Source organism: Cygnus atratus, chromosome Z (genome assembly GCF_013377495.2).
Source record: "Cygnus atratus isolate AKBS03 ecotype Queensland, Australia chromosome Z, CAtr_DNAZoo_HiC_assembly, whole genome shotgun sequence".
Taxonomy (NCBI): domain Eukaryota; kingdom Metazoa; phylum Chordata; class Aves; order Anseriformes; family Anatidae; genus Cygnus; species Cygnus atratus.
Window position 1 is genome coordinate 29,698,247 of NC_066396.1, and position 15,418 is coordinate 29,713,664.

Sequence of the window (15,418 nt, forward strand, 5' to 3'; positions counted from 1 at the left end):
GTACAGGTTTAGTTTTTGCAATCGTTATTTGTGATCTCTCCTTTCCTGTTTGTTCCTACATACTTATATTTCCTTTGCTTTTATCTTTGTAATGGGTGAGGTCCTTTTGGAGGCATAAATATCACATCACATGAATGGTGGGTTATGAATTGCTAAAGAACAGTAAAATTTTAAAGTTACTTAAGCAATCCTATACTCAGAAATACATAATTACACATGCAATGTTTACAGCAAAATACTATGCAGTTTGGATATTTATGAGAGGGGATCTCTAGTGTAGCGCCATTGCATGCATGAATATAAATATTTTTACTCCATATTTAAAACTATAACATATCTCTGGTTTGTGGAACATGGGTGTAATCTGCATCAGATTAGATGTTAGAAAGTTTGACATGCTTTCAAAATCTGAACAAAGCATTGAAAATGTTATTACTAATGTTACTGCTTCTGCTAGTTTCAAAATATCTGAAAAGTATTCTTCGTGTTTAGCAAGTAGATCATTAAGATACTAGTTGGAGTAGTTCACACAAAGCCCGGCTTGAGCAAATCTCATTATATGATTACAGCCATATTTAAAGTGTTAAATGGTGTCTACAGGCAGTGAAAGAAATGGCAGGTCAGCTGTGGATTACACAGTCTGTGTGGGAGTGTCAGTTTGTTCATTTGTCTATCTTTTCATTTTTGCATTTGTAATGTGGAAATCGTGGCTGAGTAAAGAACTCCAGTCATCTTGTTTACTGTCAAGATTACTACAATAATTAACCTGTTTCTTTGGAACAAATGCATGATATCTAGACTCAATAACAGTAATGCATCATTTGAGATCTGCAATCTGTTCTTTTCACATGGAAAGTAGCAGATTGAAAAAAAAAAATGACTTTTTTGTGTTTCCATAACTCACTAATATTGGTGTAATGAATAAAAGTAACACTAATCTAAACTAGATCATGGTTTGATTTGAAATGATTTGCAGTACAGCAGCAAGAAAAATCTGGCAACACTATCTTTAATGGTAACATAACATTAATTTACTGGAATCCTTTCATATTAATATTTCTAGGGTTTTATGGGGAAACAACATAGAAATTTATGTAGAAGTCAGTCTGACTGGATACTGTCTGCAGATAATCTTCTGAAGTTCTGTGGTCACACATAAGTAGTCTGATCAATAATTTATGCTTCTAATGGATTATTTCTAATTACTGACTTGACAACCGTTATACAAGAAGGCATTGCAGATTATCAAGTCCAAAAGCAACTTCTTGTTCTTGAGTGACAACAAAATGAAATACTAGGGAAAACTTTTTTTTTTTGGTCTTCTACAGAAGGAAAAAAACAAACTTTCAAAGATGAAAATGGATTCCTCTGAGGAATCCTGATATTAAAAAGGGAGTGGAAAGGAGAGGGGAAATGGAGACTACCCAAAATAAATAACAGAAAGGACATTTAAAGTGGAGAACATTACAGAATAGAGCAGGGACAGGTGAAAGAGAACAGGACAGACGAGGGGGGTGTATGTTCTTTTCTTTCTGTGTCTGCTCTCTTTTCATTCTGCTTTTTGGGGTGGGAAGTGAATTATGTTGTACAGAAGAGAAGGGAAGAATATAAAATCAGAGGAAAAGGTTGAAAGGGGTCTAGCTGCCAATGTAATTACAGTACTGCTGGACTGGAGTCTCAACTTGAAAAGTATTGTGAGGCTTCGCAAGCCGGGTATAGGCAATGTATCTGCAGGCAATGTATTTGTTTGGTGGTAAAGGGAGAAATAGTCACTTACCACAAAACTGGGAGGAGTGGCTGGTATACCAGAGGGACCTGAACAGGCTGTCGGGTTGGGCGGAGAGGAACCTCATGAAGTTAAACAAGGGCAAGTGCAGGGTCCTGCACTTAGGGGAGAATAACCCCAAGCACTAGTACAGGCTGGGGGCTGACCTGCTGGAAAGCAGCTCTGCAGAGAGAGACCTGGGAGTCCTGGTGGGCAGCAGGCTGACCATGAGCCAGCACTGTGCCCTTGTGGCCAAGAAGGCCAATGGGATCTTGGGGTACATTAGGAAGAGTGTTGCCAGCAGGTCAAGGGAGGTGATCCTCCTCCTCTACTCTGCCCTGGCGAGGCCACTCCTGGCGTGCTGTGTCCGGTTTTGGACTCCCCGGTACATGAGAGACTTGGAGCTATTAGAGACAGTCCTGCAGAGGGCTACAAAGATGACCAGGGGACTGGAGCATCTCTCATACGAGGAAAGGCCAAGACAGCTGGCCCTGTTTAGCCTAGAGAAGAGAACACTCGGGAAAATCTTGTCAATGCGTATAAATGTCTGAAGGGAGGATGTCAAGAGGATGGGGCCAGATACTTCTTAGTGGTCCCCTGTGATAGGACAAGAGGCAGTGGGCACAAAATGAAACACAGGATGCTCTGTCTGAACATGAGGAAAAAAATTCTTTACTGTGAGGGTGACGGAGCACAGTAACAGGTTGCCCAGAAAGGTCCTGAAGTCTCCTTCTCTGGAGATATTTGAAACCTGCCTGTATGCCATCCTGTGCAATGTGGGTGCAGGTGACTCTGCTTGGCAGTGAGGTTGGACCAGATGATCTCCAAAGGTCCCTTGTAACCTCAACGATTCTGTGATTCGTGTCATGCTACTGCACTGGAAAACTCAAAAATTAATTACTTGCACGTAAAGGGGTTCCTCAGCAGTTGAGTATGGAAAGGACTGATTAGAAAGTAACTGCAGCCCCAGGAGGATGGTTGGACTTTGTGTGGGACAACTTTGAATTTGTGAAAGGAAAAAGATGTGATGGCACTTCGACTGTTTTGGCCATAGATGAAAATATACTTATTTCATTAAGCATGTTGTCTGTTCACCTGGATCAGGGCACTAACACCTGAAGCCTTTGATTGTCTAGCTCTAACTCTTATATTAATGATGTGACAAAAGTGTCCTATGAAAAATATCAGTTATGCAAAACACACAAAAGCAGAGTATAAAGGAGAAAAACAGCACACGTGTTTATTGTTTTTGTTTGCTTATGGAGTAGAATTGCTAATAAGAGCGATCTAGATCTAGAAGAGCTGCTGCAGTAACAAGTGGCAGGCATTAGGTTGACAAGGTCATTCACCCAATTATACAATATTGTTACAGTTGTTGAAGGAATTCAAGGAAATACTGTTCTGGAGATAGATATAGGTGGCTGTCTTCAAAGTACTGATTATTTTGATTACATGCAGTATAAAATAAGATGCATACAGTATGTTGAGAGCAAAACAATTATAAATGCATATGTGGTTAAAGCTCTTGAAGCAGATAGATTTTGGGTGCCATTGAAGAGGATCTGCAGCCTGACTGTACCTATTGCATATATTAAAACTATATGTATTCAAAAGTTTCAATATTATCATTAGAAACCTAATTTCTGATGTTTACCTAGTTTAAAATATCCAACTCCTGAGACTCAAATTGAAAAATGCATTAGATAGATTTCCTTTTTGCATAGCAATCAATCATGTTAGACTGCCTAATCTGACTGAGCTACAGCTTGTTTCATTTGATTTCTATCTTTTTTTTTTTTTTTTCCTGTCAGGATTCAAATATTTTTTTGCTATTTTGGCTTTTAGTCAAAGCCTTATGAAATCAACTAAATTAATTTGAATGCTTTTCCATTTTCATTTTGAGCTATGCAGACATGATGAAAAAAATGTTTGAGTAATATTTGTGACTCAACTGGCAGCTGAATAAATCTAAGCAGGTTTTATGTAGCAGGAGTGGTTTTTTTTTTTTTTTTGTAAGGTTGATTTCTGAGCTATTGCTGAGGAAATTAAAAAGTTATACTAGATACAAGATAGCTTTTTTTGAGGCATGGAAACATTTAGTATGCCTTGGTCTGTTACTTTGAAGAACATTTCTTTGTTCTTCAAACTCCTGCTGTTTGTTATTAATGCGCTTAGGTTCTTGGTGTATGTCTAACAGCTTCCTTATCCCAAATCTTTTTTACAATGCAAATGAAATGCTGAGAAGAGATCGGGGAAAACTCACTGTTCCACTTGACTTGAATCCTCCAATGATAACGGAGGGCTAGGGGTAGGAATGTAGGAAGAACTGCCCCTATGTGCCAGAAGATAAGCCAGTGGGGAAGAAGATTGGCCTGGCTGAACAGAGAGCCTCTGGAACTCAGGACGAAGAGGAGAGTTTATGACCTTTGGAAGAAGGAGCACACAAGTGAGGAGGACTACAAAGATGTTGTAAAGTTATGCAGTGAAAAAATCGGAAGGTCCAAAGCCCAGCTAGGTCTTAGCTTGGCTACTACAGTGTAAGACTATAAAAATGTTTAAATAAGGAGGACAAAGGAGACCATTATATATAGGACTCCACCATTTTTGGATATGGGGGGAAACATAATGACAAGAGACGGGGAAAAGTCTGAGGTACTTAATGCCTTCTTTGCGTCAGTCTTTATTGGTAAGATCAGTTGTTCTGTGGGTACCCATCCTACTGGGCTGGAAGACAGAGACAGGAAACAGAATGAAGCCCTTAAAATCCAAAGGGAAGTGGTTAGTGCCTACTACACCAATTGAACACCTTCAAATCCATGAAGCTGGGTGGGATCCACCCAAGGGTGCTGAAGGAGCTGGCAGAAGTGCTCACCAAGCCACTTTCAATAGTTTACCAACAGTCCTGGCTAAAAGGGGAAGTCCCAGTTGACTGGAGGTTGGTGAACATCATTCTGTTCTACAAGAAGGGCAGGAGGGAGGACCTGGGAATTACATGCCTGTCCATCTGACCTTGGTGCCAGGGAAGGTTATGGAGCAGATCATCTTGATTGTCATCACATGCTGCATACGGGACAGCAAGGTGATCAGACCCAGTCAGCCTTGGTTTATGAAAGGCAAGTCCTGCCTGACGAGCCTAATCTCCTTCTATGACAAGATCAGATGCTTAGTGGACAAAGGAAAACTGTGGGTATTGCTTACTTGGACTTTAGCAAAGTATTCAATACTGTTTTCCACAGCCACTTCTGGCTGAGAAACTTGCTGCTCGTGGCTTTGACAGATATACTGTTTGCTGGGGAAAAAAACCAAACAACTGAGTGGATGACTGGGCCCAAAGGACTGAATGGAGCTAAATCCTGTTGGTCACATGTGGTATTTCCCAGGGCTCAGTTTTGGGGCCAGTTTTGCTTAACATTTTTATTAATGATTTTGAGGGGATGGAGTGCACCCTCAGTAAGTTTACAGACAACAACAAGTTAGGTGTTACTGTTGATCTGCTTGAGGGTAGGAAGACTCTGCAGAGGGACCTGGGTAGGCTGGAGTGATGAGCCACATCTGATTTTACGGCATGCAACATGTTGTGTGCACCACGTGGGTCATAACAACCATGTGTGATGGGTACAGGCTGGGGGAAGAGTGTCTGGAAGGTAGCCCAGTGGAAGAAGACCTGGGGGTGCTGGTCAACAGCCAGCTGAACAGCAGCAGTGTGCCCAGGTGGCCAAGAAGTCCAGTGGCATCCTGGCCTGCATCAGAAATAGTGTGGCCAGCAGGACAAGGGAGGTGATTGTCCCCTTGTATGGTCTTACCAGTGCTATGTTCCTCAAGTACTCTGTTTAGATTTGGGCCCCTTTCTACAGGAAGGATATTGAGTTGCTTAAACATCTGCAGCGAAGAGCAAAAAATCTGGTGAAGTGACTAGAAAATAAGACTTACGAGGAGAGGCTGAGGGAACTGGGGTTGTTTAGTCTGGAGAAAAGGAGGCTGAGGGCAGACCTCATTGGTCTGTAAAACTACCTGAAAGGAGATTGCAGTGAGGAGGATGTTAGCCTCTTTTCTCAGGTGATAAGTGATAGGACATGAGCCAATGGCCTTAAGTTGCACCAGCGGTAGTTTAGACTAGATATCAGGAAGAATTTCTTCACTGAAAGCCTGGTAAGGCATTGGAACAGGCTGCCCAGGGAAGTAATGGAGTCCCCATTCCTGGAAGTATTTAAGATACACATGGATGTGGAGCTTTGGACAGAGTTTAGTGGTGGGCTTGGTAATGTTAGCTGGACTTAACGATCTCAAGGATCTTTTCCAACCTAGATGATTCTATGATTCAAGTATTCTTTTTTGATTCTAAGTGGACAGCAGAAACTGAAAATGTTATAGGCCTTGCTTGTATTTGTTGGCAGACAAAATATGCAGAGATAGACAAATACATTCTTGCCATTGTGAAGTGATGAAAGTCTTTTAATCCCCAAACACTTCACAATTAGGAACATCACTTTCTCACTAAATAATTTCAGAGAAGAATCATTTTCATTTTATTGTCAGATGGAGAGTACTGGCTGTAACCATCCTAAGACCTATTCCGGCTATCAAAAATGCAGGAAGAGTGGTTTTGAATCCTTTTTATGTAAGAAACCTTATCCAGAATCCCAAAAGCTACCATGCATATTCAGGAATTAGTCTCTGTCTCTGCTTTAATTTTTTCCCCCCTCCTCTACAGATTAACTTTGCTGGTCATTATGTTAGAGTGTGTAAAATAATAAGTTTCTAATGTAGTTTATCAAAGTGTATTGCAAAGTACTATGAAACTTGCTTCAAGTTTGAGGGGTGGGATTACCTCACTGTGAAGTTTGGTCTGCACTGCATGAGAAAACATTATTCAATTGTGTTAGTCCAAAGAAAGTTTAAAACTGATCCAGCCACTTTGTGTCTGCTTTCCTTGCATTGCACAATTCCTACTTAAGAGTAGAATTTTGTGTTACTGTTCCTTTCTTGTGCAGGCCCTGTAATTGTTTCACAGACTTCTGCAAGTCAGAAGCTGTTCTGGCAAGTTCAGTGTTTGTGTGAAATGCCTACAACCTCAGTGGTTCCAGAATTCCTATAAATGACTTTTTTTTTTTCTTTTGAGTAGTCCTTGAATTTTTTGCAAATGGCAAGCATTTTAATATTTATGACTTATTGCCTACATAGCCTTCAAACTAGAATAATGTTAAATAAATGTCACTCCTGGTGGGACTATAGAGCTGTAATCTAGTTTCTGATTTCAGCCACGTGGTGTGTAAAGATAAAATTATCTCCTCCCTTGATGCCTCTTTATGCCTATTTTGCTTTATATATATATATATATATATATACACACACACACACACACACACACACTTTTATATGCTTTCTGCTGAATTATACTGGAAAATTTTTATTTAATTCATTCTCACAATGTCTTTTCAGTTATCATAACTAGTACTTTTCAGGACACTGGATTGTTTTTTCTGTGTAGCCTGCATTATTCTTGCATATCTAACTTTGCATTTGTATCATTAAAATGTGTTTCTTTTGAAATGAACTGTTTTTTATTTCATAGAATCATAGAATCATTAAGGTTGGATTTGAAATGAATTTTTCGTTTTTAATGTGAGAAAGACAGTCGTTTTGTCTGATTATGCTATTTCAGTTCAGACCTTCTTAGTACTAGGCAGACATTGACATGCTGGAATGAGTCCAGCAAAGGGCCACCAAAGATTTTCAGGGTGGAGCCCATGAGGCCAAGAGAACTGTGTGTGTTCAGTTTGGAGAAGTCTGAGTAGACATCTGTTTGCTGTCTTCAGCTACCTAATGGGAGACTGTATAAAGAAGATACAACTGGACTATAGTTGGTGACTGGATGAGAGACACAAGATGTTTTGGTGAGGTATTATTATTTATTTTGTTTCAGCGTGAGGGTGGTCAAATGTTGAAACAATTTGTTCAGAGTGGTTGTGAAATATCCATTTTGAAGATATCAAAAACTTCACTAGACAGGTTTTTGAGCCTGACACAGTTTTACCCTACTTTAAGCTGGGGTATTGGACCAAATGACCACCAGAGGTCCTTTTCAAACTATGATTTCTTGTTATTAATTGACGTGATATTGACCTTTGGCATCTTCATGCATAATAGTTGCAACTTTCGTTTTTGCTCCTATATGGAAACAATGTATTTTCTTACACAAAAGAAAATGTTTGCTTGAATAACCAGTTAATTACTTTGAGGCTCTAGTTAGAATGCATAGCAGTCTCTCTAAAACTTTTCTTGAAGTGGAATATAGTGGAAACTAAAGAAATCCTTGCAAAAGCCTGCTGAACCCATATAGATAGATATGTGTTTAACTGGAGTGTTGCTATGTGTAGTTCTTTTATATCAGGAAAATGGATAAAAAAGTTGAATCTACTTTGCAGATTAGAAATATCCCAGTAAGAATATGTTAGCTCTTATTTTTCCATGTCATTGTTTTTTGTGAGCAGAAAAACAGGTACATTTTTGAAACCGAGTAGTGCTTAAACTTGTATTATTGGCCTCAGAAAGGCCATCATCATCTGCCTTAGAAGTTAGAACTGAAACAAAGTTATAATTATATGAAACTAAATAAAATAAGATCAAGATTAGTAGAAAACTATAATACTGTTAAGATCCTTAGTTTAAGAGTGGAAACAGAAGTTAGTTGAGATGCTGAAGTGAGGTGAGAGTGAGAGGGCTAATGTGGGAAGGTTGTGTGTAATGAAAAGGGGACAAGTAAAGGGGTAAGCAGAGAAATTCAATAACTTTCACAAAATATCCTGAGTTGAAGGGACCCACAAGGTCCAACTTGAGTCCATTGAGTCCAACTCCTGGCTCTGCACAGGACCAGCAAAAATCAGGCCATGTGCCTGAGAGCATTGTCCAAACACTTCTTGAACTCTGGCAAGCTCGGTGCTGTGCCCACTGCCCTGGGGAGCCTGTCCCAGTGCCCGACCACCCTCTGGGTGCAGAACCTTTCCCTGACACCCAGCCTGACCCTCCCCTGTCCCAGCTCTATGCCATTTCCTCGGGTCCTGTTGCTGTCCCCAGGGAGCAGAGCTCAGCGCCTGCCCCTCCGCTCCCCTCGTGAGGGAGCTGCAGGCCGCCATGAGGCCTCCCCTCAGCCTGCTCTGCTCTGGGCTGAACAAACGAAGGGACCTCAGCCACTCCTCATACATCTTTCCTTCTAGACCCGTCACCATCTTTGTAGCCCTTGCTCTCCTTTGGACACACTAATAATGTCCTTTGGATATAATATTCTTTATAACAGTTTTATGTCTGTCTTATATTAGGGACTGTTCTTATAATAGCAAGTGTCCAGTGTATGACTAGACTAACAACAGATCAGAAAGAAGATCAAATGAGAATTGGCAAGAGCTGATGGAGTGAAGTTTGGAATGTCTGATGGGTAGAACTGTCTGATTGTCTGATTGTAGAGGAGAGATGTGGTAAAAAAGCTGACTAAGGGTCAGAAGTGGAAAGTATATGGGCTGTGAAGAGAACTATAGAGAGCAGTTCGCTTATGGGTGCGGATATTACAATAAGGAATTGAAATGATTGGAAGCTGAGGATTGGAAAGGATGTGATGAGTATTATAGATGCTAAGAGCAGGGCATAGAGCATTGTACAGCAGCATAAAAATCTCTTCTCCATACAGGTAAAAGCCCAACAGATTATGAATTTGGTTTGTGTTAAGTTGGAAATGTTTTGTATTAATAATTTTGCATAAAAAAATATGCTTGGAATTGGGAACATTCATTAATGTTCACTATAGTCACAGATTGATCAGACAGTTCAGGCTAATTTAATCCATCTGTGTAAAAATATCTTATTTCACTTCAAAAGATTTTTTTTCAAAAAATAAAATGAATTTTTTCTTCTTTTAAAAAAATTGTATGGTATAACCAAAAATATAATAGCATAACAGTAGAAATTTTTACCAGGTCAGTCGTTTTTCACTCAAAACTGACTTAAGAAAATGAAATGTGGGAATGTGGGCTTTTTTTTTTTTTTGAGATTATCAGAACATTGCTATAGGCTTTTGGCAGTGACATAAGAATGATACTGATGATACTGGTGGAAAATTTAATGTATAAGATCATGTAGATATGAAGTAAAATATAGGGGGAAAATAATGATCTTAATGCTCAAATAAAACACCTTTACTGTAGAAAAGCTGACTCTTCTAAAGTCAGGAAAGAAAGAAATGAGTAGGATGTATGAAGGCAATTCCTGCAAATGATTAAATACCCTTCTGTCTTAATCACAGCTTAATCCTGAACCTACAGGAATGTGAGGAAGTCTTGAATGTGGTGTTAACAAGAACTTCAGTAGTTATAAAGAACCTGATAAACAATAATTTGTTCTACCTCTTTTCCAGTGTTGTTTATAACGATCATAAAGATTATTTTGTATTCTTCTGGACTTAAGAAGCTGGTGAATCTCAAATCCCTGTGAAACTATGTCGGTAAAGGACTGTTGCAGGCTTGTCCTGTTCACGTGCATGTTTGTGGGGATTTATTCTTGGCCACTGTTGGAAGAAGAGCTAGTTGTGCCTTTGGTCTGTTGCTAATTACCTTTCCTGAAACAAGTGGGCAAGTGAATGGCTTGGAAAAATTGTACTCTGAGAATCTTGGAAAATCTTGGAAAAATTAACTCTGAAAATCATGTTCTCCTATTGTTGTTTGGGTGCAGAACAAATACAAGTAACAGAATTGTTTGGTGATCAGTTGCAAAGCAAAACTAGTTTGAAATCACACAATGAGCAAAACATTGAGGCTGTGAGGAAAGACCTCTCTACTTTTGGTCTTACAGGTGATTCTGAAACACGCTGTCTTCATGTCTGCCAGTAAGCAAAAAGTTTGTTAAGACCAGAATGCTATGGAAAGCCAAAGATGACTCACTGCATTGAGTGTAAACAGGGGAAAGAGTCAAAACTGTTTCAAAAATGCTATAAATGTATTTTCATAAAGATGTAAAAGAGCTTCTATTGCTGTAGCTAAACTTTCTCAAGATATTTCAATACCGTAGTTAGTTTTCTAGATGTCAGAATGGTTGTTATATAGCAGTCCACAGGGAAAACAAAGAATTAATGCTTTAAATAGCTAAAACTAATAGAAGTGATAGGCTGAAGAAGAACTGTTCCATAAGCAGTGAGCGTGAAGAATTGAGCATTTCTTTCATTGTTAGTTATTGTTATCATGGAGTGTAGGTTTTCTAGAAATATTTACTCATACTCCTTCGTGTTAGGATTAAAAGCAACACCTTGGACGGTAGAGATTAAAAGGTATTAAAGAAGAGAGAAAGGGCTTAAGTGGGAGGAAGCAAACATATAGGAGTTTAGCTTTTTAAACAAGGCATATGCATGTCCTGAGACTTCATTGGAAATGGATGAAAAGCAGGCTGTTAGGCACTAGCTGTAGTACAGAGTACGGGCAACAAAACAGCTTTTTATGTGTCTTTTCAAAAACCATGGCCCACATTTGTTATCTTTGTTGTAAGTTCACGTATTTGAAAATGACATGGCCACAAGCACTAGTTAATTTCTCTTGTGCTCTCTGTTCTAGTAGAGAATAGCTTCAGTCTCAATGAAGGAAACGCTTGCAATCACAATATCAGTCTATTAGAGTTTTTTTCAAAAGCTCGCTGTACTGGGTCTGACTGAGATGGAGTTAAGTTTCCCCACAGCAGCCCATTCAGTGCTGTTCTCTGCACGTGTAGCCAGAGCAGCCCTGATCTCACACCAACGTTTTGGCTCTTGCCAAGCAGTGTTGGCACAGCACTGAGGCTGGCTCTCCAGCCCCATCAAAGGCTGCTATGCTGGGGGTGGGCAAGAGGGGGGGAGAGGACACAGACAGGACAGCTGACCTCAACTGGCCAAAGGGGTATTGCATACCATATGATGTCGTGCTCAACAATAAAAGCTGGAGTGGAAAAAGGAAAAGGGGGGACTCATTATGAAAGTGTTTGTCTTCCCAAGCAACAGCTATGAGTATTGAGGCCCAGCCTCCCAGGAAGTGGCTGAACATTGCTGGCTGATGAAAGTAGAGAATATTTGTTTTCCTTTTGTTCCTGCATGACCTTGGCTTTTTTATTCTTCCTTAATTAATTAATTAGCCCCAAATATGGAGCTTTGAGCAAGCTGGTCTAGTGGAAGGTGTCCCTGCCTATGCCAAGGAGGTTGGAATTAGATGATCTTTAAGGTCCCTTCCAACCCAAACCATTCTGTGATTCTGTAATTCTAATTAAACTGCCCTTTATCTCAACCCACAAGTTTTTTTCTCATCATGTTTTCTCACCATGTCCTTCTGAGGAGGGGAAGTGAGAGAGCAGCGTGATGGAGCTTAGCTGCCCATCAGTTCTTAAACCATAACAGCTTTTTTTGTTTGTTTGTTTGGTATGATTACAGTGGTCACTGGGCTTCTACCAACTGCTGTGAGCAACATCCAAAGAAGTCTTAATTACGAATTTACCAGGCATCACTGTGCCAATTCCTGTTCCTGTGCACTAGATAGCTGAATCTAGGCAGTAAGAAATTCACATCGTGTACTGTTGCCTGAAAGAAAATTAAAGAGAATTTTAGGCTCATCACATTGGTAGTCTGGGAAAATGGTTAATAATCACAAAATAATTTGTAATGAACCGTCTCCTGCTGTGATACCTACTGTTTGTAAAAACTATTTACTGTTACTAAAACCAAAAAATCAGTAGTGTTACAATGTACTCAAGTGCTTGAGGTAAAATGCAGGTCTCAGAGTTTTTTCCAAAGGCTCAAAAAAAGAACTACTTAAACAGCAGGTACCTATCTCTAATTTCTCATAAATCCGTCATACACATTATGGTAATGATAGGTAAAGCAGCTCAGGGAAGGAGATGTACCACAAGTGTATTTAATTAACTCTGTCAGCCACTTCAGTGAATAGGTGAAACATACACCACTGAGTGTGGGAGGGTTTGCTGTGTTGGATATCATGCAACCTCTCTCAAACCTAAATGAACCACATGGCTGAGGAATCAGGCTGTAGAAAGACCAATATTAATTTAGCATCAGCAGGTGGGGATCAGCTAATTGTGTTGCCCGTGCCTGCAGTGCTTCTCAACATCCAAGTGTCTTCAGCCTGTGCTTTGTTCGACTTCTCAGCCTTCCCTCTGGTACCAAAGCCTCCAGACTCGTGTTACAAAAACAAGGGTGGGGTGGGAGTGGAAGCTGAGGGGCAAGAAAGGAGGAAGTGAGGAGCTGCTCTGAAAGCTGGCTGGGAGCTGGCTGGGTGTGAAGAACACCACCCGTGAGTACTCCATTGGAACTCTTAGTGCTGGCTGTATGTCTGCTTGGCTGGAGAATAAACCAGCTAGCAAACACTGATGTATTTTACACCCCTTTTCAAAGATTTATGTAAATAGTTGGCACACCTTGTTGAAACTCATTTGTGTCAGGCTGCACATTGTAAAAGCTCTGGGGAAAGCCAGGTAATTCCTTGTCCAAGAAGCTGCAAAACTGTTCCTTCTGAGAAGATGTTTGTGTAGGCTGTCCAGGAAAAATTTGAACAGTTCGCTGTCCACCTCTGAAATTCCCACATGAGAGCTGGTGGTCTCTGCAGCACCATTTCTTCAGTTCTCTTCTGCTCTGTATGTGTTTGAGGGGCAGGCAGATGCATAGTAACATTTCAAGTTTGGCTCATTGTGCATCCCAGAGGGAATGAAAAAAATACTGCTGCTTCCCGATCAGTTCATTCTGCTTGAGAGTGGCAGATCACGATGTTGCTGGAACCACAGAGTTTAGATTTGGTCTTCTGGAGGAGCGTGTTGCTACAAGTATTACTTGCTCTGATTTCTTCCCGTAAGACGAGTTGGCTCTGTGACAGATATACATTTGTCAACAGCTGATATTCTAAACATTCTTTGTTCTCTCATTGGGAATACACATCCATGTGCCACTCTATCTCAAGTTTGTTGGGGAGCAACAGTCAACTTCACTGTTATTTTTTACATACAGCACAAAACAGTGAGAAGGTTCAGAAGTTACGAGTAAATTTTTCACTCAGAGGGTGGTGAGGCACTGGCACAGGTTGCCCAGAGAGGCTGTGGATGCCCCATCCCTGGAGGTGTTCAAGACCAGGCTAGATGAGGCCCTGAGCAACCTGATCTAGTGGGTGGTGTCCCTGCCCATGGCAGGGCAGTTGGAACTAGATGATCTTTGAGGTTCCTTCCAACCCAAGCCGTTCTATGATCCCATGATAAGTTAATTTGGAGATCTGTGTTAGCTTAGTCTTGCTCAAGTGTTCTACTGAAAGATTCCTTTAAGCCTTCTCCTGTGAATCACCCCTGATGGTCTGATTTTCTCAAAAATACCTTTTCTCCTACTGCTTCTTATTTTCTGTCAGTTTAAAATATGATTTCATAGGTTTCATTTGTTCTGCCATCAGAGGAAAAAGGGCTGCAAATGTCAGCTACAGGAGGGGGATGTGCAGTTTTATACTTGGCATTAGTGGCTATGGAGATGTCTCACAACTATTACCCATGTTTAGAGAGGAAGAAATTATTGAAATCCATCCTTGGCTTAAAGATCCTTATCACCATAAAGATCCTTACCACCATCCACCGAGGCTCTGCAATGTGATCAAATCCTCTGCTGGAGAAGGGAGGGGAAGGAAAAAGCTTTCTTGTAAGGCAGGAATGTAGAGGTGCTGGAGATAAAGTGGGACAGACAACCACCTTTTGCAAGGTTTCTCGATTTCTGTACCACCAATTCAGTGTGCCGTCTCTATCTTCCACTTGAACTGAGGCTCTTGCCTTTACTTCCTTTCCCATCATGGAATATCTCAGCCATCTGGCATCTGTCACTGCAAGTAATCACTGTGAGAAATTATCTTCTTCTCAGTAGTAGTTTAAACTTCTTCCCAAGTTTTCATTAACAAAACAAATGCTTTCGCAGACGCTGATTGTGGCAGGATGCCTTCATTTCCTTCCTCTTTTCTGAATTTTTCCAGGAATTGAATTGAGTCTAGACTTTTGGTCATGCTAAGTAGTTAGTGTATTTTCTTGTGCTTTCTGGGGTCAAGCAGGCTCTAACCTGCTACGTTTTTCATCTGTGTATGCACTATCATCTGTTTCATTTTGCGTGTATTGAGGTTATGCCTGTCACTTAATTAGTAATACACTGTCACTTAATTAGTTTTAAATAAGGCATAGTAAATACTAAGTGACAGAGTTGATTTCTTTTAAAAGTATGAACCTGGTTTTATGCAGTTGTAGATGGGAAGGTAAGAGAGCAAAGGAGAATGTCTTCTCTGCTGGGAAAGCTTAGCAAGAGGAGGAAGGATGGGGGGAGCAGAAAAGCCGCTGTCTTCTGAGACCTCTGGGCTCAGACTTGGCATACTGATCTATGCTTAGAGCTAGGCATTCTCTGTCTTTATCTGGGGAAGATCTTGCATTTTGCTGTAATTGCCAGTTTCTGTTACATTTCATACCATCCTCTTTGCTCTCATCTCTCTTTTTTGCCCAGGGATTTGCTTGTTTTTCTTGTTGCTCATTCTTTTTCTTCTTTCTGGCAGAGAGCAGACAGTGCCTGCTGAAGTCTTTGTGTGTGACTCAGCTGCTGTGCATGCATAGCTTAACAGAAGATAGTCTGAG

General features: G+C 40.4%; 1 protein-coding gene across 2 annotated transcripts in view; it reads left to right on the forward strand.

The window, feature by feature from the left end:
• The window catches only part of JAK2 (Janus kinase 2), a 109,793-nt gene that overhangs the window by 29,410 nt on the left and 64,965 nt on the right, over positions 1-15,418 (forward strand). The window lies entirely within an intron of this gene.